The sequence below is a fragment of the Rattus norvegicus genome, chromosome 13 (genome assembly GCF_021556685.1).
Source record: "Rattus norvegicus strain SHRSP/BbbUtx chromosome 13, alternate assembly SHRSP_T2T, whole genome shotgun sequence".
Classification (NCBI taxonomy): domain Eukaryota; kingdom Metazoa; phylum Chordata; class Mammalia; order Rodentia; family Muridae; genus Rattus; species Rattus norvegicus.
Window position 1 is genome coordinate 93,765,457 of NC_141546.1, and position 25,542 is coordinate 93,790,998.

At 44.3% G+C, this 25,542-nt stretch overlaps 1 protein-coding gene across 1 annotated transcript in view; it reads right to left on the bottom strand.

Moving 5' to 3' along the window:
- Positions 1-25,542, bottom strand: part of Smyd3 (SET and MYND domain containing 3) — a 556,924-nt gene that overhangs the window by 462,419 nt on the left and 68,963 nt on the right. The gene's annotated exons all lie outside the window — the stretch shown is intronic.

The following is a 25,542-nucleotide window of genomic DNA, read 5'->3' on the forward strand; positions in this document are numbered from 1 at the left end:
AAACCCAATACAATCTCTACTGAGTGAGGCAAGCTTCTATACAGCCTAAAGAACTGAAGAGTCACAGTGGAGAAGAGATATTTCCAGTAAACAACTAGGGAAATGCCTAAACTTGTACCAAAATAACACAGAAAATGTTAACTTTAAATATTCATGTAAAGGGGGAAGAAAACCGAAACTAAGTGAGGTAAATACGCAAATCAAGAACTTAAAAGAGAGCCAGCCAGTGATGCACATCTGTAATCCAAGCACTCAGAAGGCAGAGACAGGAGGATTACTTCTGAGACACTATCTCAAAAACACACAAACTACAACAATAACAAACACACAAATGTTAGACTAATAGAACACCAAGGAGAACAAAGGGTAAAAACTACAATTGTAAGACAAATGTTTTAGATGAAATAGTACAAAACACTACAGCAGACTGGATGAATGTGATGGTTTGTGTGTGCTCAGCCCAGGTGTGACCCTGTTGGAGTAGGTGTGTCACTGTGGGTGTGGGCTTTGAGACCCTCATCCTTGCTGCCTAGAAGCCAGTATTGTGCTAGCAGCCTTCAGATGAAGATGTAGAACTCAGCTCCTCCTGCACCATGCCTGCCTGGACGCTGCCACGCTCCTGCCTTCATGATGATGGACTGAACCTCTGAACCTGTAAGCCAGCCCCAATTAAATGTTGTTCTTATAAGAGTTGCCTTGGTCATGGTGTCTGTCCACAATAGTAAAACCCTAACCAAGACATGACACAAGAAAGAAAACACTACCCAAGATTCCATCAGGATGTATAATCAATCCTGGGGAATGACGGCTGCAAGGAAAACTGTCTCTCCAGACCTGATCACCTCTCACTAGCCATCTCCATCTACAACAAAACTCAAAAGACCGGTCAACGGAAACAATTGCCAACGGCTCTGAGATCCGACTTAAGTCAGTAGTATCATAGGAGGAAATAAGACTAAACAGCTGTCGTTCCAACGGACCATAAGCAAAAAAGTATGCCAGATCTCGGAAAAGAAGACCAGTGTGAAGCGAGAGGAGCCAATCGGAGAACAGAAGGCAAAGGTCAGGAAGAGGACGAGAGGACCACAAGACTGCCTGAGAGGACCACAAGACTGCCTGCGTCCGACTCGCCTCCTCAGATTCAGCCCTTTATACTCCCTTCTCTTTGTCTCGTTCAGAGGTTACTTCTGCTGCCCCCACTACAGAGAGTGTTTGTGTTCCTCTCTAAGAAACAGCGGATTCGACTGAGAGATCTGCGAACGCTGGTGATGAGCAGAGGCCAGTACGGGCCCCTGTTCTCCGCTTCCCTTCACGGCCCCCAACAAGCAGCCTCGGGTACATCTTAGCACACAACACTGTGGCTCACAAAACAAGGTGAGCCAGCCAGAGTAACTGAATAATTTAACTCCTGCTTGCTTTGGCCGGAAATCCCGAGTACGAAGCTCACTTAGATGATCACGATTTTTATAAACGAGTACGTTGATTTTAATCCTTGGGTTTCAAAAGCACTGTTAACTGAATCCAAAAGTTCAGAGCCTGTTTAGGCCAGCCATTGATCCTGGGTAGGATTTTACTTTACTCTTGGGGTGAGCTTGGAGTTGGGGGGTGGGGGGGGGAAGGACCCCTGCTGAGAAACTCTTGAAGAGCAGAAGTAAAGGGAGGAAGAAGCAGAGTCAAGGCCTGCAGGCATTTTAGAAAATATTCTCCTCCCTCCCTCTTTTCTCAAAAGCACATCATTCAATCCAAATGAAGAACAAAGCCGCACTTCTTGAGAGTGGCAATGAAAAAAAAAAAAAAAATGCGCACATCAAATCAAAACCAGAACTAACTAGCAATCTTCCAGAAAAGGGGCTGTTTATTTTAGGCAATTCCTGGTGCTAAAAGGAGAAACAGTGAATGGGAATAAAGGACCGATTTTATCTAAATTGAGACACTTTTTCTGAATGTGGCAGAACTCTAGCAAAATGTCCCAGAAGGGTGAGGCTCCCGGTGGCCCCGCATGCCAATGGAGAATGGAGGAACCGCAGCACAGCAAAGGGGAAGTGGCTTGCAGAAGCTGCCTCCTCTGGTGCTCTAGCTCCTGGGAAACCAACAAAGATGGTGCACACGTTATGCATAGGGAAAGTGTGGTCGCCTCAGAGGGGCAGAGAAGGATGAATATTTAATTTTCAGGTTATAGGAACATCCCTTTGCATTCCTGTCTTAACTGAGACCAGATTGGCTGTGCTGGGGACCAGTACACAGGCACTTCTGTTTGTACACAATTCTTAGCACATGAGACAAAACGATAAGAAGCCAAAAGTGGTGATTTGTTTTTTCTTTCAAGTTAGTGAAAAGGAAAAAAAAAATCTGTGTAGGGAAAAAAACAATGAGTCTGGGTGTACAGTAGTCGACAGAGTGCTTGCCTTAAATTGGATTTCCCAGCACCTACCAGCCTTGTGCGGGGGCAGAAACCTCTAATCTCAACATGAACGAGGCTCTAAGGAGACAAATCCAGCTTCCCAGTGATTTATCTGCTTCAAACTTGGAAGCCAGTTCTCCACACGATGCTATCAAAAGTGAGTTATCCTGAAATGTGGATAAACTTCGGCGAGCGCCCACTGAGTCACAACTGATTGTCAAAAGTGTCATATATATCCACACTCAGTTTTCTGTCTTTCAGAGGAATTTCTCAATGAAAGTAATCTGGACGAGTTATCACCAGTGACAGTAATAACCTCTTCTCCCTCTACTTAAGACACAAACACTAGTGGTCCACTTCCAACGAAAATAATTTTTTAAATTATTTTTCTTACCAAAATAAGTGAGATCTTTAAATAAAAAAAACCTACTCTCTAAACAACTAGTTTTTTGGTTGTTGTTTGTTTTGTTTTGTTTTAAAGAAAAGGGAGCTAGAGAGAGGGCCCAGTAGCGGAAAGCACTGGCTACTCTGGCACAGGACCAGGATCATCCGTTCCTAGTGCCTACTTAGAGACTAACAGCCATCATAACTCCAATTCCAAGAGATTCGGCGCCTTCTTCTGGCCTCGGGAATGTCTGTGACACTCACATATGCATGTAAACTTCCACACATACACATAAAGCAGAAAGGAACTCCCTGTCACTTATTTACAGGGACACTGGTGGGTAGAGCACAGAGTGACAAATCCGAGGGAGCTTCTTGGGTTATTCACTGTCCTGAGTGCAGCAGCTCCTGGGGCATAGTCCATAAGTTCTTTCTCCCAAGGACAGGCCGGGCCATGACTGACTTCTATGACAATGTAAGTCAACAAATGGTAAACAAGAAATTAAACTGATCGAAATTAATTGTTAGTTACAAATCAATAACTAAATGAGTGTAAGGGAGTCTACAGTCTCTGGAAATCAAAGGAATTAATGGGTCCCCTCAAATCTCAACTGGTCGGGCTTTCTGTGGGTGGCAAGAGGAATCTATGCCACTAAAACAATGAACGCAAGTGACCAGACAGAGGTAAAGAAGCTTCCAGAATACTTATAGAACACAAAGACAGGTCAAGAAAAATGACTTCAGCTGGTAAGAGTGCTTGGTGCTCTCCTATAAGACCTGAATCAGTTTCCAGAACTCACACCAGGCTGCTCACAACTGCATGTAACTCCAGCTCCAAGAGAATTCACACATTCTTCTGGCTTCCACAGGCAGACACACACACACACACACACACACACACACACACACACACACACACACACAAGCATGGTATCTCCCACATTCCCTTCATACATGGCTTAATGAAAAACCCACTTTAAATGTCGTACACAGAGCAAAATTTGCCTATAATACAATGCATAATATAATACACTGGTCATACAGGGCTCTTTTTTTTTTTTTTCAGAGCTGGGGACCAAACCCAGGGCCTTCAAGCGCTCTACCGCTGAACTAAATCCCCAACTTCCGTACAGGGCTCTTTTAAATGGTTTTCTTGCTTCTCCAGAAAGATCCAAGTGTGGCTGCCCCATCATGGAAGACACCTGGCATAATTACCACTGAGCCTCGCTCGGCCCAGGCACTGACTATGATAACACATGTGGTCAGTAGTCCTTCCTTCTCTGAGGAACACCCACCCTGAGCAACACAGCCTGGTACACTCAGAAACAGCTCCACAGTGAGCACCCCTTCATACATACACACACACACACATACATACACACACACACAAACACACATACATACATACATACACACACACATACATACATACATATACACATATATACATACACACACACATACACACATACATACATACACACATACATATACACATACACACATACATACACATACATACATACATATACACATACACATGCATACATACATACATACACACACACACACACATACATACATACATACACACACACACACACATACATACACATCTCAGGTTTAAGACTAACATCCAGTGGCCTTTAGCAAGGTGAATAAAATATCCCAGCAGACCTTGGGAAAGAAATCTGAGGTGAGAAACATGAGAACTGGGTAAAACTTCCATGACTCTAAATTGCCAAAGAAAAGACATTGATTTGAGCGAACTGACTCATGACCGCACACCTTCGAACCAGTTCTAAGAATGATTCCCTGTGCAGAATTCCTAGGAAAATGCTGTTCAAGCTAGGGAAGTCTAAACCAGTCTTCAGGGAAAACGCACATGAGGGGTTCTGATGGCTACAATGGCAGCTCTCAAGGATAAATCCCATGGAGAAAATAAAAAGGCCTCTTTTTAAAACATGGATAACTAGGTAAATAAAGTCCAAACATTATTTTCATAGAAATATGTATCTTTACAAAATTTCCAAGCTTGTATCATTGAAATCAAGGCATTAGGATTCATTAAAAATGGTAATGCCGTGTGGCCAAGTGCTTGGCTGGTTCTTCACAGAAATTCTACACACAGGAAAAAAAGATTATCTCAATTAAAATCATGCTATTCTTCCAGAGTGACAAAATTACTATAACTCGAACTAAACAAAAAGATGATCTAAAATGCTAAACATAAGATCTCCCTTTAGCTCGAATATTCAAAACAACTTAGAGATGGGATCTTCCATTTTTTTGTTGCCAAATAGTAATTATGCTGGTTTGAGCCCAAAGGCCTTTTTCAAAATTAAAGAGATTCACTCTACCATCCATATAACTAACAAATGATTTTTAATACAAAGCAACAGATGTGGTCAAAATAATATAACTCATGAGAAAAGGAAAATAGAACTGATTTAGGTTTGTTCTCCCGTGTTCCCTATCGCTTTAGTTCACAATTCTAGCATATAAAGCAGAAAATAAGAAACCATAATGACTAATATTTCAGGGAAATTGAATCTCCTATTCACTGGCACCAAGCCCTCCTAGAAGGAAAACAAGTAATTTAAATCCTTACTAACTCTCAAACAAAGGCATAGCAAATATCTAGGTCACGTTAGTCAGCGAGGCAGCTATCCACTGGGGAGCTTCCCTCTCAACTGTCCTCACATCCCTAAATTAAAGCCACTGTCTTTATGGCGAGCATGCTAAAGAGGCACACAAATTCCAGTGTGCCGTGACGAGCCACAGTGAAAGCCCGTAAGAGTCTGTGCAGGAGGCCGTGGAGGGAGCAATGTGTGACTGCTCTGAGACATCACGGACAGCCACGGTCAGTTGAAAGACAACTCGTGCACGGGGTTGGGGATTTAGCTCAGTGGTAGAGCGCTTGCCTAGGAAGCGCAAGGCCCTGGGTTTGGTCCCCCAGCTCCAGAAAAAAAAAAGAACCAAAAAAAAAAAAAAAAAGACCCTATCTCAACAGGAAAAAGACAACGTGTGCACAGCTACAGCAAGAAAAGAGTTTTGAGAAGTCAGGGGCTGTGGTGATGGGCTGTTAAACAAGAGTGGATGTTAGGGCTGTAGAACTCGAAAGCGAAGTTAATCCCTTCAGTGATCTGAGCTCACATTCTGAAGTGCAAACCTACCCACTACTGACAGAGAAGGCTCACAAATGCTCTTAGCTCAACTTCCTTCCAGGTAAAGCGGGAGCGCGCGACTCTGCAGACCATGGGAGGTGGTCTACGAAGTGAAGGCAAGATGGTGGATTTCAAACAGGCTCTTGGCCACGGAGAGAAAAAGAGAGTTGGCTGAGTGTATCTTCAAAGTACTCATAATTGCATGTAAGTCCATGCCACATAAGATAATTTCACCTAAGCAGACATATATGCCACACCTGAGAGGAAGGGGGGAAATGTCTCTCCCAGGGCAGCTGGGAGCAAAGTCTACTTGTGTCTAGTGAAGTCCACTCACTCAGTCAAACAGATGACTTACAAGTACCACTTTAAAATTCTGCGATCCAACAGCGAGTGACCCGTTTTGAATATTGTCTGGAAGCCTGTGCCTCACTGCTCGACAGACATTCATTGAAGCTTCTACCAATTCAATGCACTGGCTGACTTGCCTGTCTGATCAAGAGCTAACTTGTAAGCAGTAAAAATGTTTTATGCATATTTCCTTTACGGAAGTTAAAGCCAGGGGAGACTATTAAATCTCCGATGATATTAAGAGGCAATTATGACTTGTACCTTCCATTTGCCTTGTGCAAGGTATCTGTAACAGGTTTAGGAGCAAATTAGCATTTTTTTTTCCTGAGAGCACAGATTCAAACTTTCCCCATTGCATGAAGAATCATGTGCTACAAGGTTTTACAAGTTGTAGGTCCCTTTGACACACACACACACACACACACACACACACATACACACATATACACACAAACACACACACATACACACATACACACATACATACATACACACACATACACACACATACATACACACACATACACTCACACATACACACACACATACACTCACACATACACACATACATACACACACATACACTCACACATACACACACACATACACACATACATACACACACATACACTCACACATACACACACACATACACACACATACACACACACACTGACACACATACACACATACACAGACACATACACACACACACACACACACACACACACACACACACAAAAGCTGGAACCAAAATACCAAAAGAATTTTTCCAGTAATCTCCTTTCAGACAACTCTAGAAATACAACTTTGATATCCTAAAGGCATTTGATTCTCTCTAAATCTTAAAATCTAAAGTAATAAAAACACTTCTGCCCAAAGATTCGAATCAAGTACCATTTAAGTGCTAAGTACGGCTAATAACAGACGCCACATAGCCTAAACACTGTGAGGATCACAGGTAAAATTCCAGTGAGCTCTAAATAGCACGCCAGTGACATTTTACATTCTGAAACACCAAGTCCTATGGATTCGACTTGTTTTATTACTTTTTAAAGATTGTTCTTCTTTTCTTCCCTAAGAAACCACACCTTTACACCACCTATGTGAAGGTTGTAAGACCAAGCTAGACCCCTAGACGGCAGTGCATCTCATCAGCCCTCTGGTCTCGGCCTTGAAGTCAGATTGAGGGCAAACCGGTCTTGATAGCACTGACTTTAATCCCATCACTCAGAGGGCAGAGCGGGGAGGACCTCTGTGTGTTAGAGGCCAGTCTACAAAGTAAGTTCTAGGTCCGCCAGGACTACACAGTGAGACCTTGTCTCATTAAAAAAAAAAAAAAAAAAAAAAAAAATTAGATTTAAAAAAAATTCAATACGAGGTTACTAAAACCTAATTTTTAAAATTTACATATAAATATTTAAATTTACTATATATTTATAGACACAAATATGAGTATTATTTAAAAATCCATTCCATCTAACCCTTGAGTAAATAGTACCTTGTAAATGTGCTATATGGTTCAGATACATACACACATACAGTTTAATTTTAGTTTAAATCACAATTTATTTCACCTTTCCATGTTGACAGAATGGGATCTATAACCTACACAATGGTCACTGGGTTAATTACAATGTTCATTATAGCTAAACTACAATACTTCCTTGCCCTGCACACACGATACAACAGTTTCCAACACATTGTGGCCTTCATCCAGACTTAAGACCAACAAAAGGAACTCAAAGATCTTTTATGTTAATTATATCTGCTGAGAGTTCATTAATTAAAATTAGTAAGTTTTAAAAATACTTATTAATCTGCTTTAAAAAGTAATACCCCCTACATGTTGGCATGCGTATTTTCATGGAAAAAAAAAATGCTGCATTTCCCCAAAACAAAAAAGGTAGTGGGGAGAGTGGCGCCATTTTTCCTTCTGGCCAGTCTCCTTCCTGTCTGGCTTAACAGAGGACTGAGCTCTAAAGAGCACACTGTAACGACCCTGTAAGTTAGCAAACGGCTCTCCAAGGTGGCCACAGCTGTCTACACGCCTATGGCAGGGTAAGAGCTGCTCTGAATCCGGATCCTACCAATCTCTGATCCCAACAGTGGGCTCACGGCCGGGCAGAGGACTTGAGGCTCAGCGTCTGTGCTGTTGGGCTCCCTCCTTGTGCCTGGTCAGATTAGAACACCTTCACACGCCAAATTCCCATTACAGTCTCTCTGAGGTTAACTACCTGCTCACACCATACTCACTCGGTTTTCTCCTGGTCTGTCATATTTGTTGTGTATAATGCTTTATAAATTAATTTCTCTAAGACTGTGTTTTTTTCGTCGACAAAGTTCTAAGAGGATTTAATGTGGTAGGTAAATAAATCGTTGATACTACAGACACATTAACCTGGGACTGGACTACAGTTTAGCTCCATTAACAGTGGGCGGTCAGACCTCGCTCAACTAAAATAAGAGCAAATAACGGAACAGGTTGTCCACACCTTATCCCATAATCTAGACCTGAAATGCTCTCAAGTCTCTGTCTGTTTAACTGTCAACTTCTTGGGGAAGGGACATTCCTATCTAAATAGGTTTTGTGGTTTGTTTGGTTGGTTTTTTTTTTAACTTGTATATATTTTCATCTCAAAGAGAAGAGTCAATGCCTTTGTGACTTTATGGACTGCTGGGAAAACTACTTGACAAAAAGGACTTAGTGAAGTTGTTTTAAGAAGGAAGGTTGGTCTGGGTTTACATTTCAAGGGTATAAATTCGTCGCTAAGGAAGCTACGGTGGTAAGTAGGAAGTTGGTCTCCAGTCTGCACTCAGGAAGTTGAGAGGTGAACGTGGTAAGCTGCTCTCTTTATTCCGCCCAGGCCTCTGGCCAGCAGCATGGTCTCACTCATATTTAGGGTGCATCGTCACGCCCCATTAATCTAATCTCCACATTCCCCGGCTGAATGGCCGACGGTCTGTATCTGAGGTGCTTCTCAATCTTGTCAAGCTGGCAAATCAATATCAATCACTCGCAAAGACAAGAGAGAGGGAGAAGCACGTGTTTTTGAATTTCTACCTAGACGACGGAAGAGAATAAGAAAATTTTAACTCATCGACTCTCTCTCCTTCCTACACGTCAGCGGCTATCTTTCATAGAGAGAAGACAGTCTGCTTTCTTCTCTTTCTTCGGGTAAGCTCGCCCACTTCGCCATCTCCTGGGTGGTTGCTCATTTATGCTAATCTCGGGAGATGGGGGGTCTGTAGCTGATCAGCCTTGGCGAGCTGAAAGAGTCCTGATAGCGGGGGAATTAAAACATCTATTTTCCCCAAGAGAAAATTAGAGAAACAATTTTTAAAATGTCATTACTTGAATGTTTTCTCAAAATCGAGTGGTATTTTAAATGGCGAATTTTAATCCTCTTAAAGATCTTCCTTTGAAGGTCACATCCGTCCCATTGTCGTGGCTCTTCCGGGGCTGACCTGTTCAGATCACTGTGGGATTTTTAGGTCCTGGGGGTCGAACTCTGGTCAGACTAGCACGGCGAACTTGTCTCCCTGCTGGAGCCTTTATTTGTTTAATTCACTTTATTTTAGTAACTTGTTCCTTCACCGAACTTTAAACTGATTTTTATGGCCACGTTTTTTTTTTTCCCCCTCAATGGAGCAATTTTGAAATCAAAATGACAAGAAAACATAGAAGACGCTTTCAAAATGTATTTTATAGTGAATTTTTCAAAGTGCATCTGTCTCTCCCGAAAGACAGCTGCCATAAAGTCTGGCGTCCCGGAATATTTAAACTTACTAAAGCAAGTCACAGTGAGCTGCTCTCTGACTAGGTGGCTCTCGTTCCTGATCTCTGTCAGGGCGAGGCCCCTGCATTTTCTTCCTTTTATAATCCTCTCAGAACCTGGTGTCTAAGCCAAGCAAGTCGTAGGTGACCTAAAAACAGCCAGCGAATGGATAAAGAAATAGCAGAGTTCGGCCCAATTCAAATCAAAAAGAGAACACAGAGCATTGTGAAGAGAAAGGATCTCCATCCTCACAACCCTCAAATGTACCCTGAGTGGTGGCTCAGTATGAAAATGGCAACCACAGAGGAAAAGCCCAAGTCCCCTACTATCAGCTAAATAAATAAAACAGGACCATCCAAACTTCTGGGTCCTCAAAGGAAAACAAAATCATTAAAGTGAAAGGTTACATGAGGTCATCTGTTCAAGTCAGTCCAGAAGGGTTGCACACGCAGCCCAGCTCTCACTTGGTACACAACCTCCACAGTTATGTCCCCACAGGCATGGATGATCTGTTCAGGGTGGCATACACTGCCCAGCTCTCAGTACACGACTGCTATGGCTAACCCTACTATGAGTGTGAGGTCCCCACACTCATCTCTCCCCTCCTTCTTTCAAATCCACACACACACCCATTTCATGAAAGCACTAACATCAGCAAATAACCTCTCACAGTAAAATCTGCCCGTTCTCTAGGCTGTAGTCAATTCCTCTCCCCTTCCCTTTCCTCTTCCTTCCCTCCCTCCCCAACCCCTTCTTTGCTGACTTAGATGTACCCAGTGGTTCTCAACCTCCCTAACGCTGCGACCCTTTAACACAGTTCCTCATATTATGGTGACGCCAACCATAAAATTGCTTCATTGTTAATTCATAACTAATTTTGCTATAATTATGAATCATAATGTAAGTATCTGATATGCAGGATATCAGATATGTGACTCCCAAGGGAGTTGAGACCCACAGGTTGAGAACTCCTAGAGCAAGTTAGTTGTTACTGGCGATGAAAATCATCTTCACCAACTTAAACAGGAACAAGATAAAGCCTCTGTGGTCACACAGAGACATGGCGTCCACATGGTAATTCAGGAGACAGTTCTATTTGTTAGCCTAGCCCAGAAACATCAAGTGCTTTCCCATTGGAGGTAAGACCTCTGGATTCTACTCAAAGTAAAGGGACACCCCCAGAGAAGAACAGTAAGCAGGGTACAGGTAGAAATTAAGAAGCCATGTAGAGCTGGCTGGTGGTAGGGCACACCTCTAATCCCAGTGCTTGGGAGGCAGACATAGGCAGATCTCTGAGTTCAATCCCAGCCTGGTCTATAGAGAGCTAGTTCCAGGACAGCCTGGGCTACACAGAGAAAGCCTGTCTTGAAAAAACAGGAGATGAAGAAGAGGAAGAGGAAGAGGACATACGGAACACTTAAACTCTAACTCTACACTTCTATACCTTCCCTGCAATACAAAACATTTAGTAGCCAAATCAACTTACAATACCTAAAAACCACAAACACTTTCAGTCCTCAACATGAGTGTTCTCGAAACTACTTGTGTTTGTGTGAAGTGAGGCTATTAATATTTCTCTATAGCAGTAGCTATATAAAACAAGGCCCCAAACAAATGCAAATCCAGGAATGGCGTTTCCGGAAGCTGTAGAGTGTGTCTGACTATAAACAGCTGATTCCATACTCATGAATGGGTCTCTCCACTATGGAAGACCCAAATAGAATAAGGAATGGAGATGTGTGAAAACTCTGTTTGCTTTTAACTCTGGCTCCTTCTGCTGTATCGCATTTTGAACTGACGAACATACTGTTTTATTCCACGTGTGGGAAAGCTCTAGGTTATTCAGGATCTCAAAGTTAAAAGGAACTAGACCAAGGTTTGGAATGGATATGTAGATTATTTTTCTTGCTTATACCAAAGGCCTCTGGGTAATCAATCGCCTACTGAATCACCGTGAACTTGCCATCACCCACTACCCACAACTTCAGAAAGGTACAGCGGTCATCCTCCTCCACCTCCAAAGAGAAGGCGTTACCTACTACATACCGATCCCCCGATTCCCGGAACCTAAGAGAGACCGATTTCCTGACCCTACTTTTCCTGATAGTCCTTAGTCAGCTGCGATCTCTTTCTGGAGATGGTGGTCTTTCTGTTGACACTGAGGATGACTCTGCAGACAGGCATGGCCCTGATGACACTGGCATAGGTTGAGCTCCAGGTTGCGTACCAACACCCCTCTGGGTCACTCTGATTATTTAGTGCTGTTCAATCATGTTGTCTCCGTGAGGCAAAGGTGAGGATAACGCCTGCCTATGTGACTTTCAGATCCAATCAGGGGAAGCGGCCAAGCCTGAGCTTCTAGTCTCCACGACCAGCGGGTGAGACCCCTGGCGGTCTGGCTTTACCTGAATATTTGCTTTCCAATGGCTAAGCATTTGAACAATTTCTATCCACGACACTGAGGCCGCTGTGTACAAAATAAACTCCTACTTACCCTTCAGCTTGCCTACAAAGCCTTTCATAGCCCTCCACCTACTCTCGAGGCCCAGTATCCATATGTCTACATAAATGAACATATCACTGTCTAACTGCCTTTCTGGTATCTCTGTCTAAAGGCTTGCTGGAGGGGGAGATTTACTTAGCTGACTCATATTTTTAGATTCTATCAATAAGATGATGACGCATGATAGATGTTCAATACGGTCTTGGAACACGTAATTGAGCAATTGAACACATGGGGTGAAGACAGGATTGGTAGAACTAGGAACTGAAGTGTAGTTTTCAAATTCTCACTGGAGAAATTGGGAGCAGTAGGAAGCATTAACCACAAGACACTATTGTAATAACCACAGCCAAGAGTAAAGGACCCTCCCTACGCTGGCCAATGCTCTGAGCATCTCACATATATCACATCTCCAAACTCTTACAGTAACTCCACAAGGAAAGCACTAGTTTTATTACCATCCTAAAGATGATTAAACAACAACAAAAAGTTCACTAAAATAAGATATATTTTGTTTATGTCCTCTAGGAGATTATGTACAAAAGGCTGATAGACACACGGAAGGTACTCAGCTTCATTAGACGCATTCACATGGATCCGAAGGATCAGAAGACACTGGAAGGTTTGTGCATAGCTGGTGAGAATAAAATAGAAACGATCTGGCAGTTCCCCAAATGTTAAACAGGGAGTCATCCTGTGATGTAGCAGATTGGGGATGACAGCTAGAGAGAACAGGTTTCAAGGGACAAACGGGTTCTAAAACAGGAATCAACAGCGCAGCCCAGCAAATTATACAAAGCAAATGAGTGGGACGTAAGGGACTCGAATTACATCTCGTTGAAATGACTTTTTAATTAAGTTTCAAAAATAAATCACTTGCCCGTGAGAGGGCAGTCACTGCAGAGCAGAAACAGATCAGAGCCCAGCCCGATCCCTGAGCTCTACATTAGCCAGAGAGACATGGCGCGTAGCCCTGTCTTCTGAAAGATCTGCCTTCAAAGTGAACCATAGCAATGCACTCCGGTGACCATTTTTACTTATGCAATTTTAATAGGGGCATGAAGAGAACGTGATGTAAAAACGACCTACTTCATTTCTGAATCGCTTTCTATACTTCCATGGCGTCCTGTGATAAAATCTGAAAATCAGCCAGTGTTGACCGCTGGAGTGGACTCTCTGCCTGGAAAATCTGAAGAGCTGAAATCCTCCTGCCCACGTACCACTGTGACAATTATTCTTACTCCCTGTTCTTCGGGGACAGGACTGTCCTGGCAGATTTAAGAATGGTTGCTTCTCGTTGCTCACAGCATTTACCTGAATTCTTGGAAAATACGATGCTACCTCCCACCACACAGGTGTGTGACATGTAGGATTAGTGGAACCAAATCTCTCCAACACCTCTAAATCTAAGGAACTTAAAGAAGATGCTCGCCACAACGCAACAGTCCTCAGAGCACCTGCTTCTCCATCACTAGAAGTTTAACTCCGCTGTCTACAACCCTGACGACCATGTGGCAAATCCCTGACAGACGTCGGAATGTCAAGACCCTGACAGACGTCAGAATGTCAAGACCCTGACAGACGTCAGAATGTCAAGCCAAAGATCTCACAGCAGAGCCCGGCAACACCCAAAGAACTAATGTTCTCCAGAACCCAAGCCTCTATCATCTCTACCCATCTGTGGAATCTTGCTTGGGGTTTCACGGGATCCCAGGCTCCTCACCGAGGTCATACTATTCCAAGGGTGGGGATCGAGCAGTGTTCTGTATTCTGTCTTATTTCTATAAGGAAACCGAACCATGCACACAGTAACAATGGGTGCGTGAATTTGTTACGCTGAGCTATGTGAGACGGGCAATTTGGTCACTTGTCAAAGAGAACCATCTTGGCCAGTCAGGCTTAAAGCCAAGAGAGGGTTGTCCTAACTCCCTCCATTTCAAAACACACAACAGCCTTTCTTTCCCCCCACTACTCCACACAGCCAATCGAGAAATAGCAGCACAGATCTGAGACCGCGACGCTTCAGAATAAGGCAGGCTCCAAGTGCCTTATTCTGAATGTAAGTATGTAAGTCCAAGTCCAGAGTTAAGTCATCTCGCTCTGTCCTCAGAATGTTATGACACCAGTAACAGAGACCTCAGTGCCAATATCACTCATGCAGTTCCATGGGGAAATGTTTTATTTTTCTATTTCCCTTCAACCTGAGACAAATTGATGCTTTTCAAAGAGTCATTTGAATTGCCCTGAGGGGCTCTATGAAAGTTAAAAAGGACCAAATCAGTGGCTGTCAGCTGCCTTTGAAAAGTTGCCCACCTTCACAAGTGGATTACAAGCATCGCTACCACAGGGGGATGGACGTGGAGGGCATGAGGAAGACTCCAATCACCACCTCTGTGCTCTGCCACCGCTTGGAGAATAAGACCATCCAGACACTGGTCGGTCCATGAGCGCCTGGATAGCTTATGAAAACTGATGTAGGGTTCTAGGAAGATGCCTCAGTTGGTTGAATACCTGCCACGTGACTATCAGGACCTGAATTCAGACGCCCAGAAATGATGTTTAAAGAAAGTGCTTGCCTAGAACCCCAAAGCTAGAGGAAGAAGAGACATCCCTGGAGCGCACTGCCTGCTAGACCAGACTAGTCGGATGGGGAAGTTCAGGTTCCGTAAAGTGGAAAATGATGGAGTAAAGATATCTAACATCAACCTCAGGCATCTACACACAGGCCAATGTGTACACGGTACATAACACTAACACACAAACACACACACACACACTGAGTGGAAGCAGTGCTATGTGGTGGACTGGGGTCCCAGACTGAATAAAAAGATACCGCATACATCTCTTCTGTGCTCTGATGCGGGACACAACATGATTAGCTGCCTTACATTTCTGACGCCATGTCTGCCCTACCAAGATGTCCTTTAACCTCAAACCCCTGAGCCAAAAGAAACCATGAAAAAAAAAATTCAAAGACCCCTGTCTACCCATAAGGATCTCTTTCATGCTACCAGGCTACAAACTGAATGGTATCACTTATGAATTTATAAGGACGTGTCGCCCTGGAGACTTTATTAGAGAGATTATGCATAAGGCTCTCATGGCCCCTAAGTGTGATACAGAAACATCAGCTTGACAATTACTTGTATAAACAAACATAAAACTCAAGCATAGAAATTAGCAGTTCTCATGGATAGATTAACAGGCTGCCATTGAGAATCCACTACGCTCACGCAGCATCTAAGTACCCACAAGTCTGACCTCAGTCATGAAGGCTACGACTTTGCTCATGTTTACCTGAAGCTTAGACCTCCCCCCTCCCCCAACATCCAACCTTCCCTTCCCCCTGTCTGTTTTCCTTAGAATAAACAGAAAGATCTGGGGCTGGAGAGATGGCTCTGAGGTTAAGAGCACCAACTGTTCTTCCAGAGGTCCTGAGTTCAAGTCCCAAAAAAACCACACGGCGGCTCGCAGCCATCTGTAATGAGATCCAATGCACAGCTACAGTGTACTTATATAAATTAAATAAATAAATCTTTTTTTAAAAAAATCCTAAACACAGGACTGGAGAGATGGCTCAGCAGTTAAGAGCACTGGTTGCTCTTCCAGAGGTCCTGAGTTCAATTCCCAGCACCCACATGGTGGCTCACAGCCATCTGTAATCGGATCCGATGCCTTCCTCTGCTGTGTCTGAAGTCAGCAACAGTACTCACATATATAAAAACAAATATTAAAAAAAAATCCTAAACACACATTAAAAAGAAAAAGAACAAGATACATAATCCTTAAAGACGTTTAATTGTGAGGTGACCAAGCTTACAAGTCGCTAGTGTGGCCATTCACTCATTTCTTCCTCTAGCAATTGTTTATCAAGTCAGACACCACGATGGACAGACAGACAGAAAAAAGCACAGAACAAACAGGAGCAGAGCCTGCCTTCGCACAAGGCTGAGTCTAGTGGGACAATAGTTTTACATGTGAATTGGGGGATTGTTACACACAGTCCTGTCAACTACGCCCACACCATTTGCACCGAGACATTTTTAACTTTTTTTTAAAGACTCATTTATTTATTATATATAAGTACACTGTAGCTGCCTCCAGACACAGCAGAAAAGGGCATCGGCTCTCATTACAGATGGCTGAGAGCCGCCGTGTGATTTCTGGGAATTGAACTCAGAACCTCTGGAAGAGCAGACAGTGCTCTTAACCACTGAGCCATCTCTCCAGCCCGCTTGAACATTTTTTAAAGATAGCTTGAGGGGTTAGAAGTATGGCTTAACATACTTCTGCCCAACATCACGGATAATAAATAATGTGAGGTATTCAAACATGAAGAAACAGTATCATGGTTGACATTAGTCATTAAAAGTTATTTATGGCTTCTCACACTCAATACATGTCCAAAGGAAGAATCCTTGCTTCTTCCAGACTGGACTATCTGAGATAGAAAACTTGGAATATTTTGAAAAACAAGAAAGCAGCCATGGTGAATGGTGGTAACTGCGCTGGAAGAGATCCGGAGTGGCTTAACACTGTTTCCTGACCCTAAACAACCAGCGCACAGTGGCCTAGGTGTGTATCCTTTCAGGGGACTAAGGAGAGAAGACAGTATGTGGAAGGAAACTCTTTCTGGCATTCCTGACTTTTTCAGACACTCAAGGCTCAGAGGTTTTGAAGTTTGTGAATCAAAGGATAATTAATGGCCACAGGCAATGAATACCAATTTTAACTGTAAAAATGCGGTCAGGGTGGCACGCCGCTGTGGATTGGATGCTCACTTCCATAGACAAATGCGATGGTTTCCAAAGCAAAGCTTTCGGAAAGCTGAGAGCAAACCTGTAGGTCGACACAGAGTTATTCAAACAGAGAACACTAACGGTATTAAGCTCCAAAAATTAGGGCCCCGTGATTATACAGAGATGGAAACCGTGCAGTAACGATGGTTGTAAATGCGGATAATCCTACCGTGGCGCTTTAAGACAATTTGTGGTGTGTTTTATCCTAGAATAAGAAGAACCCCTCGAAACAAAGCCTACCTCCTCCATTCTTTCTTTTCCCAACAGAATGGTAAAAGGTAAACCTAAGGTGTTTTTGTTTCGTTGTAAGAACACTGCCTCAGCATGCTGGGTATTAACAACCCAGGCTTTTGCTTTCGTATCAAAATACAGGTGTTTATTCGTCCCGATGAGCAAATCCAAGGCTAAACGCATTAGCTGCCCACTTTCCTAATTTATTAAGCTCTGTAATAGAATGTGAGGCAAAACTGTTAAAACCAGTTAAACGACGTACGATCTGCTAACATGATTAACAGTTCCTAAAGAAGATCTCTCGTTGGAACACGTGCCACCCTCTGTGATTCCAGGGCACACATCCCTCTATCCATCACGCTAAGTGGGAGGGTATGGGAGGTTAATAGAGACAGAGTGTCTGTATCAGCCTCCCGCATTTCATCCTCAACCCGATGGACTCCAGCGATCTCTGGGCTGTTTGAAGCGTTCTTATGAAACAATGTTGCCCTTCGCATCCTAGCTAGAGATCAGGGACTGCAGTGTGAGCTGTGAGGCTCTGCAGTCTCTTCAGGCTGATCTTATGATTCAGTCTGTGTAAGGCCTCACAGCAGTTGACCGGCAGGCACAATTTGAGTTGGAAGCTAACATGGCACCACTAAATACCTAGACAATGTGCAAGGGAGGGCAATAGCCACTTGCAGGGTGCGAGGCCGGTTTCTGGTCTCCATTTCTCATGGGGAGACGTTCTCTATTCAGACTCTCAATCTCCAGGGCTCTATGAGGCCCTGACCTAGCAGGAGCAGTCAATCATTTAAGATAATGGGAATGAAATTTTAAACATGAACTTACACCCTATCATAGGTTACACCAGTAACAGGTGAAAACGTTAGAGACCGGAAATACATTCGGCTATCCCATTGGCTATGCTGACAGCCAATTCAACACAAAACCCCCTGGTAGAAACAAGCGGCTGGGCCAGAGGCATGGCTCTGCAGGCAAAGGCACCTGCCTAGAAGCCTGCCCACCTGACTCCAATCCCCGGGACCCACACAGTAGAAAGAGAAGTAGTTCCCACAAGTTGTTCTGGCTTCCTTGTGCACAACGCATATGCATAGACCACAAAAAAATAAAACGTACTTATAAATTAAAATGGTTATGTATCCAGTTACACACGCCTGGAGTTCAGCTGCTTTGGAGGATTCCTTGTGTCCAAGAGTTGGAGGGTCTCATGCAAGCCCCCACCGCCCGCCTTGAATTACTCAGTGATAGGACGGATTCCTGCTCAGTCAGGCCCGCCTACTCTGCCTGTGACTGATGAAGAGTCCTCCCATCCCCATGGGTTTCTCAGTCCTGTCTTGAGTGAAGGAGAATTACTGCTAGCTGAAACACCTCGGATCCACTGCAGAAGTCCCAGCCTGGGCCAGAACAGGTCAGAGCAATCTTCGGTGAGAAGTATTATGATTGGATTCCCTTTGTTGACTGACCTTGAGCTCAAATGCCCTTGCACATGCTGACCCCATTATTCTAAGTGACAGATTACCATAGAAGTCTCTTCCCACTTAAGCCTCATCCCCTCTCCGGGTCATGTGATCATGTTGAAGTCACCCCTGGGCACAAAGTAAGGCAGTGGTTCTCAACCTGTGGGTTGAGATCCCCTTCGGGGTCCGATGACCCTTCACAGGGGAGGGGTCGCATATCAGATATCCCGAATAGCAGGTATTTACATTACAATTCATAACAGTAGCAAAATTACAGTTATGAAGTAGCAGTGAAAACAAGTTTATGGTTGGGGGCCACCGCAGCATGGGGAACTGCATCAAAGAGTGTCGGCATTAGAAAGGTTGAGGACCACTGATCCTCTAGTCCTTAGTCTCCATTCTGCTTCCTACCAGCTGAGTGATCTGAAAGCTACTCACTCTCTCGGCATGTCCCTTTATTCCCTCACTAAATACACACTGGCTTTGTGACGGACCCGGAAGTGGGAAACACTGTTTTCCCGTTACCTTCTTGTTAACCTATTTTCAATACCATATATCATGTGTCCCTGGTCCCTCTCTTTTGAGTCCTTCCTCTCACGACGTGTGCATGGCTTATTCCTTATCTTCGCTGCTTTCAAATGATCATGCAACCCAAACTGTGAACAATTCCAAACCTTTATCAGGAAAGAGTCCAGAGCTCATTGATATAAAGATAGATAAAGTATCATATGCTACCCAAATGGCGTAGCAGACAGCAGTGAAGTAGGACAAAAACTACATGAAATAATATTGACAGGTCCCGGGAATGTAACAGTGAGTCGTTCTATGGTTTTGTTTGTTTTGCTGCATGGTAATTCTGTATGACAGAGGGCTTAGTGGTCCATATCTTTGATCTTGAAGGCAGAGAGGCAGGCAGATCTCTGTCATTTTTGTGACCAGCCTGATCTATACAGTGAATCCTGGCTAGACAAGTTACACAGTGAGACTGTCTGGGAAAAAGAAGATCTTGATGACCACATTAGGCAATTATGCCATTTTATGGACTCAAAATGCAGAAGGAGGTATAGATCTATACTGAATTGCTTGTTTATGATAAAACTTCAGAATAGGAAGACCTTAGATACCGATTTGACTTAAAGCCAGCTTTCTGACAGAAATGTATTTGTGTTTGGGTGCATGTTAGATAGAACCCGTTAGAATCCAACTCCTCTTTAAATGGACACAATAACTCTGCCAACCTTCTGTTATTCTAATGCCATAATACTAATAATAAATAAAGCCAGCCATTTACCCTTCCCTTACCCTGAATTCACATCACCATGATAACCATAAAAGAACCTTTTGTTGGTAGAAGTGCATTCCGTGTACCATAGCAGACCCAGCTGTTAGCGTCAGCACCGGCATCGAAACCACAAAGGGTTAACAGTTTAGTTCTCCGGTGCTGAGGCCAGAGACCCAGCTCAAGGTCCCAGCTTAGCTGACTTCACACTGAAGGGAGTAGAATTCCTCCACCCAGGTCTGAAACAGATGCTGTAGTCATTAAAGGTCCCCTGCGCCAGTTCGGCCATACCAGGCATGCAAGGCTGCTGCCCTGAGGATTCCACCTGCTGGCCTACAGATGCTTGCAGGGCTGTGCATAGACTCTGTGTCCACAGAGGGAGAGGGGCGCCATGCCCTGAATACATGATCTCTTCGGGCAGACTCACTTCTGTTCTAGTACAGTAGCGGGGGATTGCACAAGTAAGAGGTGGAGAGGAAAACGGTCCAACATTTTCAAAGTTCTAGAAGCCCCCTACATCTGTGTCCCCTTCCCTTCATGGACCTGGATCTTCAATACTACTAGACACGTTTAGCTATGTGTATTCCTCAGTCACATTCCGGGGGCTGATGAATGGCTATAGCTTGCTACCACCATGGACATGGCGAACGTTAACCCAGCACAATTAATCCGAGGGCACCCACAGCTGGAGTGGCAGATGCTGCGCTCACACGGTGTCTTCACAGCTGTTCCCTCGTCCAGACATACACGGCTGAACAGAGTGAAGTCTGCGGCTCTCAGACGACCTGATTCTGACTGCTGCTACTGGGCGAGTTACTAAAACACTCTAGCTTCATAATTTACCCGATAACTGCAATCCTAGAAAAACTGGCATAGGCCTCCCTCGCTTCACAGAATCCTTTTCCTAACTTTATATGAGGCTGGGGGGGCGTTAAAATGATAGGGTCAGCAGTAAGATGGCTGGGCAATTTAAACAAACCAAAAGGCTTGTGGTTCTATGTTTGGAGCCATTGACAGCCTGAGTTTGGCTCCCAGGCACCACAAGAGAAAACTGATTCCCCACCGGTTGTCCTCTGACCCCTACGTTCATGTCGTAGTTCAGCATGCCCTGGCACATATACAAGGCTTGCCCCTACCCCACCCCCGGCCCAGCACAGCTGCAGCCATTTTGTTCCTATCGTGGCTGCAATAGACCTCCCAGTCATTGACATGGAAAAATAACTTGACCCAGAGCGGGGTCATGCTGACCACATACCCTGTTGTGTTCTGTATGCTAGGAGGTTTGTCAATCTTAAGATGTTCCACAACTATAAGCTTCACGTCGGAGCCATCAAAAATTAAAGGTCAACATGAACCGTTCTGTCTAAAATGGCTTGAGTCAGCGCTAACCACTGGGCAGCACTTCCAAGCACCTGCTATGAGCTCCTTGTGGGTGTTACAGTGTTAGCCTTTATAAGCTGACATACAAAAAAAATGCTCAGGGCCATAGCCTCAGCCCCCGACTTCTGAGCTATGGACCTGATTGATCAGTCTTAAGGTGCGCGTTCAATCAACCATCCCAGTCAGACTGAGGTAGGTGTTCGTGCGGTTTGCGGGGTAACTCCTGGACCCCAACAAATGAATAAATGTAATCTTTTTTTTTAAAGGGCACTGTGATTTGCAGACTTGGTAATCTCTTCTCCATATCACAGGGAAGGCCAGGCGGCCAGGGAAATTCACATTAGCCTACTGGTCTTTCCTACCCAACTCCATAGAAAGACCAGAGCCCTGTGACAGAGCCTAGCTTTCTGTGTACTGAGAACGTGAGAGGGTAATGGCTGCTCTCCTCTAGGGTCACGGCCCATCCTCAGCCCGTCCCCGCAGAGCTACAAGAGGCTGCTGTTTGGCTGATCACCTTGATTCTCTCACATCTTTACCCAACCAGGAGGCCCCTCCCATCGTGAATACGTTTTCCTAAAGTTGCTGGTTTTCCATCAGCAAATCAGAGACAAGACACACGGGACTCCTGTCTCGTCTCTGGGATCTGTGTGACGTAGCCTTCGTTTCTCACTCCGGTGGCACGGAGCTGCACTGCCGAATTATTCTTCCAAAATAAAACATTAAAGCCCTGCATGCTTCATCTGTCCTCAATGATTTTTTTTAATCTATTTCATCTAAAAAAAAAAAAAAAAAAAAAAGGCAGACATCGGAGATCCCGATATAAGCACACATTGAATGACAACTCTTTTACAGGCTTGAGTGGCCTGATGCAAGCCTATTGGTCAGCATTCCTTAAACAAAGCTGGGAACTGAAGGGTGGTGAATAGCAACTGGTTTTGAATATTGCTGTATACTAGATCTTCCTAATTGCCTGAGAACGACAGCTAATCAATCTATAGGTTGTAGGACTCAATACAGACAGAAGAGACAGCTTGTTCAATGTCCCGTAGAGGCCTTCACCCCCGCTTGTCCCAGTGCTGGGATTGCAACCCCAGTCTGTCTAATTCCATTACGGTGTGTTGCATCTCGACAGTAATTACTATCACTGCTGCTAATTACGCACGAGAAGCCGTGCTGAACGTCGCATTTGGTGGTCACGGTAACCTCTTGAGTCGGGTACCAAAATAGTTCCCATCTTACAAATGAGAAAACTAAAGCCAGAGAAAGTCAGCGAGGGGAGTCCAAAATCCCACAGGAAATAATATTACAGAGTGTATTTGTCCCGAGTCCCAGACCCAATCACTGAATCAGTAGTTAGTACTGTCTGTTAGGACAGAAACTCGCTAGGCAAAAATCGGGAAGGTGACTAATTTTCATGAATAAAGATTAGTGACAAGATTGCAGCTCTATTCCGGACGGCACGATGGAGGGGGCAGTTGGGGAGTATGAGGCTCATAAAGACACACGGACAAAGCAAAGCAAGAATGTTTTCAGTCCTCGAATAATTTAAACTCATTGAAGAGCCATAGCCAATAACCCTAAGAACTAAATACCCTCTTCCACGGTGCTGATATAGATATTGAACAGGAAGTGTTAACAGCTAACTCCTTGTTGGTGCTATGTGAGTAGAAAGGAGCTGGGTGACATTAGACAGTAGAACCCACGAACACACCCTGTCCTCCGAATAGCTGGAAGTCATTTTCCCCGAGGCTCTCCCACCCCCGGGGCCGTCAGACAAGGAGCTAATGACGTCAGACAAAACAGAACCAGTCTTTCCCAGGACCGCCTGGGTTGAAATGGCACAGGCCATCACTTACGAATCCAGGCAGCGGTGAGAGTTGTCAGAACAATGGAGGAAGGCAAGTGACGCTAAATGTGTCCCTGACTCAATGGCTCGCTTGCAATGGCTCCATGTCACCATGCGGCAACAGCTGCACGCAGAACTCGCACCGGCTCTCTTTCAGTACAATATCCAGCAAAGTGCAGGAGACTCCACGCTCAGCATAAAATGGGCTTTGCCTGGGATGACTTTGTCAATTCTCTTGCCCTCCCGCACTTGACCGACTCCTACTTCATGCTGGCTGTGTGTGTGTGTGTGTGTGTGTGTGTGTGTGTGTGTGTGTGTATGTGGGTGTATGTGGGTGTGGGGGGGGGTGGAGTGGGAGTGGGGGTGGTGATTTGAATAAACGTGGCCCCCATAGACCCACAGGGAGTAGCACTCTTAGGAGCCGTGGTCTTGTTGGAAGAAGTGTGTCGCAGTCTTTTTTTTTTTTTAATATTTTCTTTTTTATTTATCATATATGAGTACACTGTAGCTGTCTTCAGACACACCAGAAGAGGGCATCAGATCTCATTACAGATGGTTGTGAGCCACCATGTGGTTGCTGGGATTTGAACTCAGGACCTCTGGAAGAGCAGTCAGTGCTCTTAACCTCTGAGCCACCTCTCCAGTCCATGTGTCGCAGTCTTTATGCTGCTTCTGGATAGAGATGTGGAACTCTAAGCTCCTTCCCCGGTAGTATGTCTGCCTGTAGACTGACATGCTTCCCAGATGCAATTAAATGTTTTCCTTTATAGAGTTGCTGTGATCACGGTGTCTGCTCACAGGGGAAAAAAAAATCATAACCCAGACTGAGTATGCACCTGCATACATGCACATGTGTGAACAACATAGTATGTTTAAGAACAGCAGGATAGCTGAGCAGATAAAGGTACTCGAGGACAAACCTGATGACCTGAGTTCCAACCCCAGGACCCACATGATGGAAAGAGAGAACTGAGCCCCACAAGCTGTTCTCCGACCTAAACATGTGTACTGTGGTACATGTGTCCCCACCCCCACCCCATTCCACCCCTGCTACACACACAACCACATTAAATAAATAAATAAATAAATAAATAAATAAATAAATAAATAAATAGTTTAAAAGAAGATAATCTATTTAAATCTAGATTCCACATGAAACACAGAATATTTGTGTGGCTTAGTTTGTTCTCCAATTCCATCCATTTTCTGCAGAATGTCATAATTTCTTATTTACATCTGAATAAAATTCCACTGTGTAAATATATTGTAAGTACATAGCAAGACTCTGCCCCCAAAACTAAAGGCAAACAAGCAAACAAACAAACACAACCTCAACTACAGAACTAGAAAGCGTATCTCCTGAAGAGGGACCACGAACGTAACATGTATATTCTAGTTAGACTTGTGCCCTCTAGCTCTCTCCCTCCCTCTCACACCTCCCTCCCTCCCCCCACCCCGTCTGTCTCTCTGTCTCAGTCTCTGTCTCTCTCTCCCTCTCTCCCTCCCTCCCTCTCTAACTTAGCATTCAAATCTTCGTTCTTGCTTGATTAATATTCGCCACGATCATTTCTACACAGACCACGTGGAAATCCGTCCTAGGCATCAGGATAACTTTTAAGAAGTTGTTGCTCTCAGCATGACTCAGAAGCCGATGACATCACGGTGCTGCTGGAGAAGGTGGAAAACGCTAAGGCTGAGTTCAGAAATTAAGAGGGGGATAGGTAATCCGTGTTTACACTGAGAGCCGTAGAGATGTCTCAAGTGAAGCCCAGTACCAGTATCAAGACCAAGGCCTATAGATGAAGACTGGCCACACGCCACAACACAGACGAACTCGGAAGATGAGTGGAGTGAAGGTGAAGTCCTCGCACAAAGGGACAGATGTCGTATTGTCTAACTAAAGATATAACTGTCCGTGACATATTAAGAAGAAGCAAGTTCCTGTGGAGACAAAACACTGAGCAG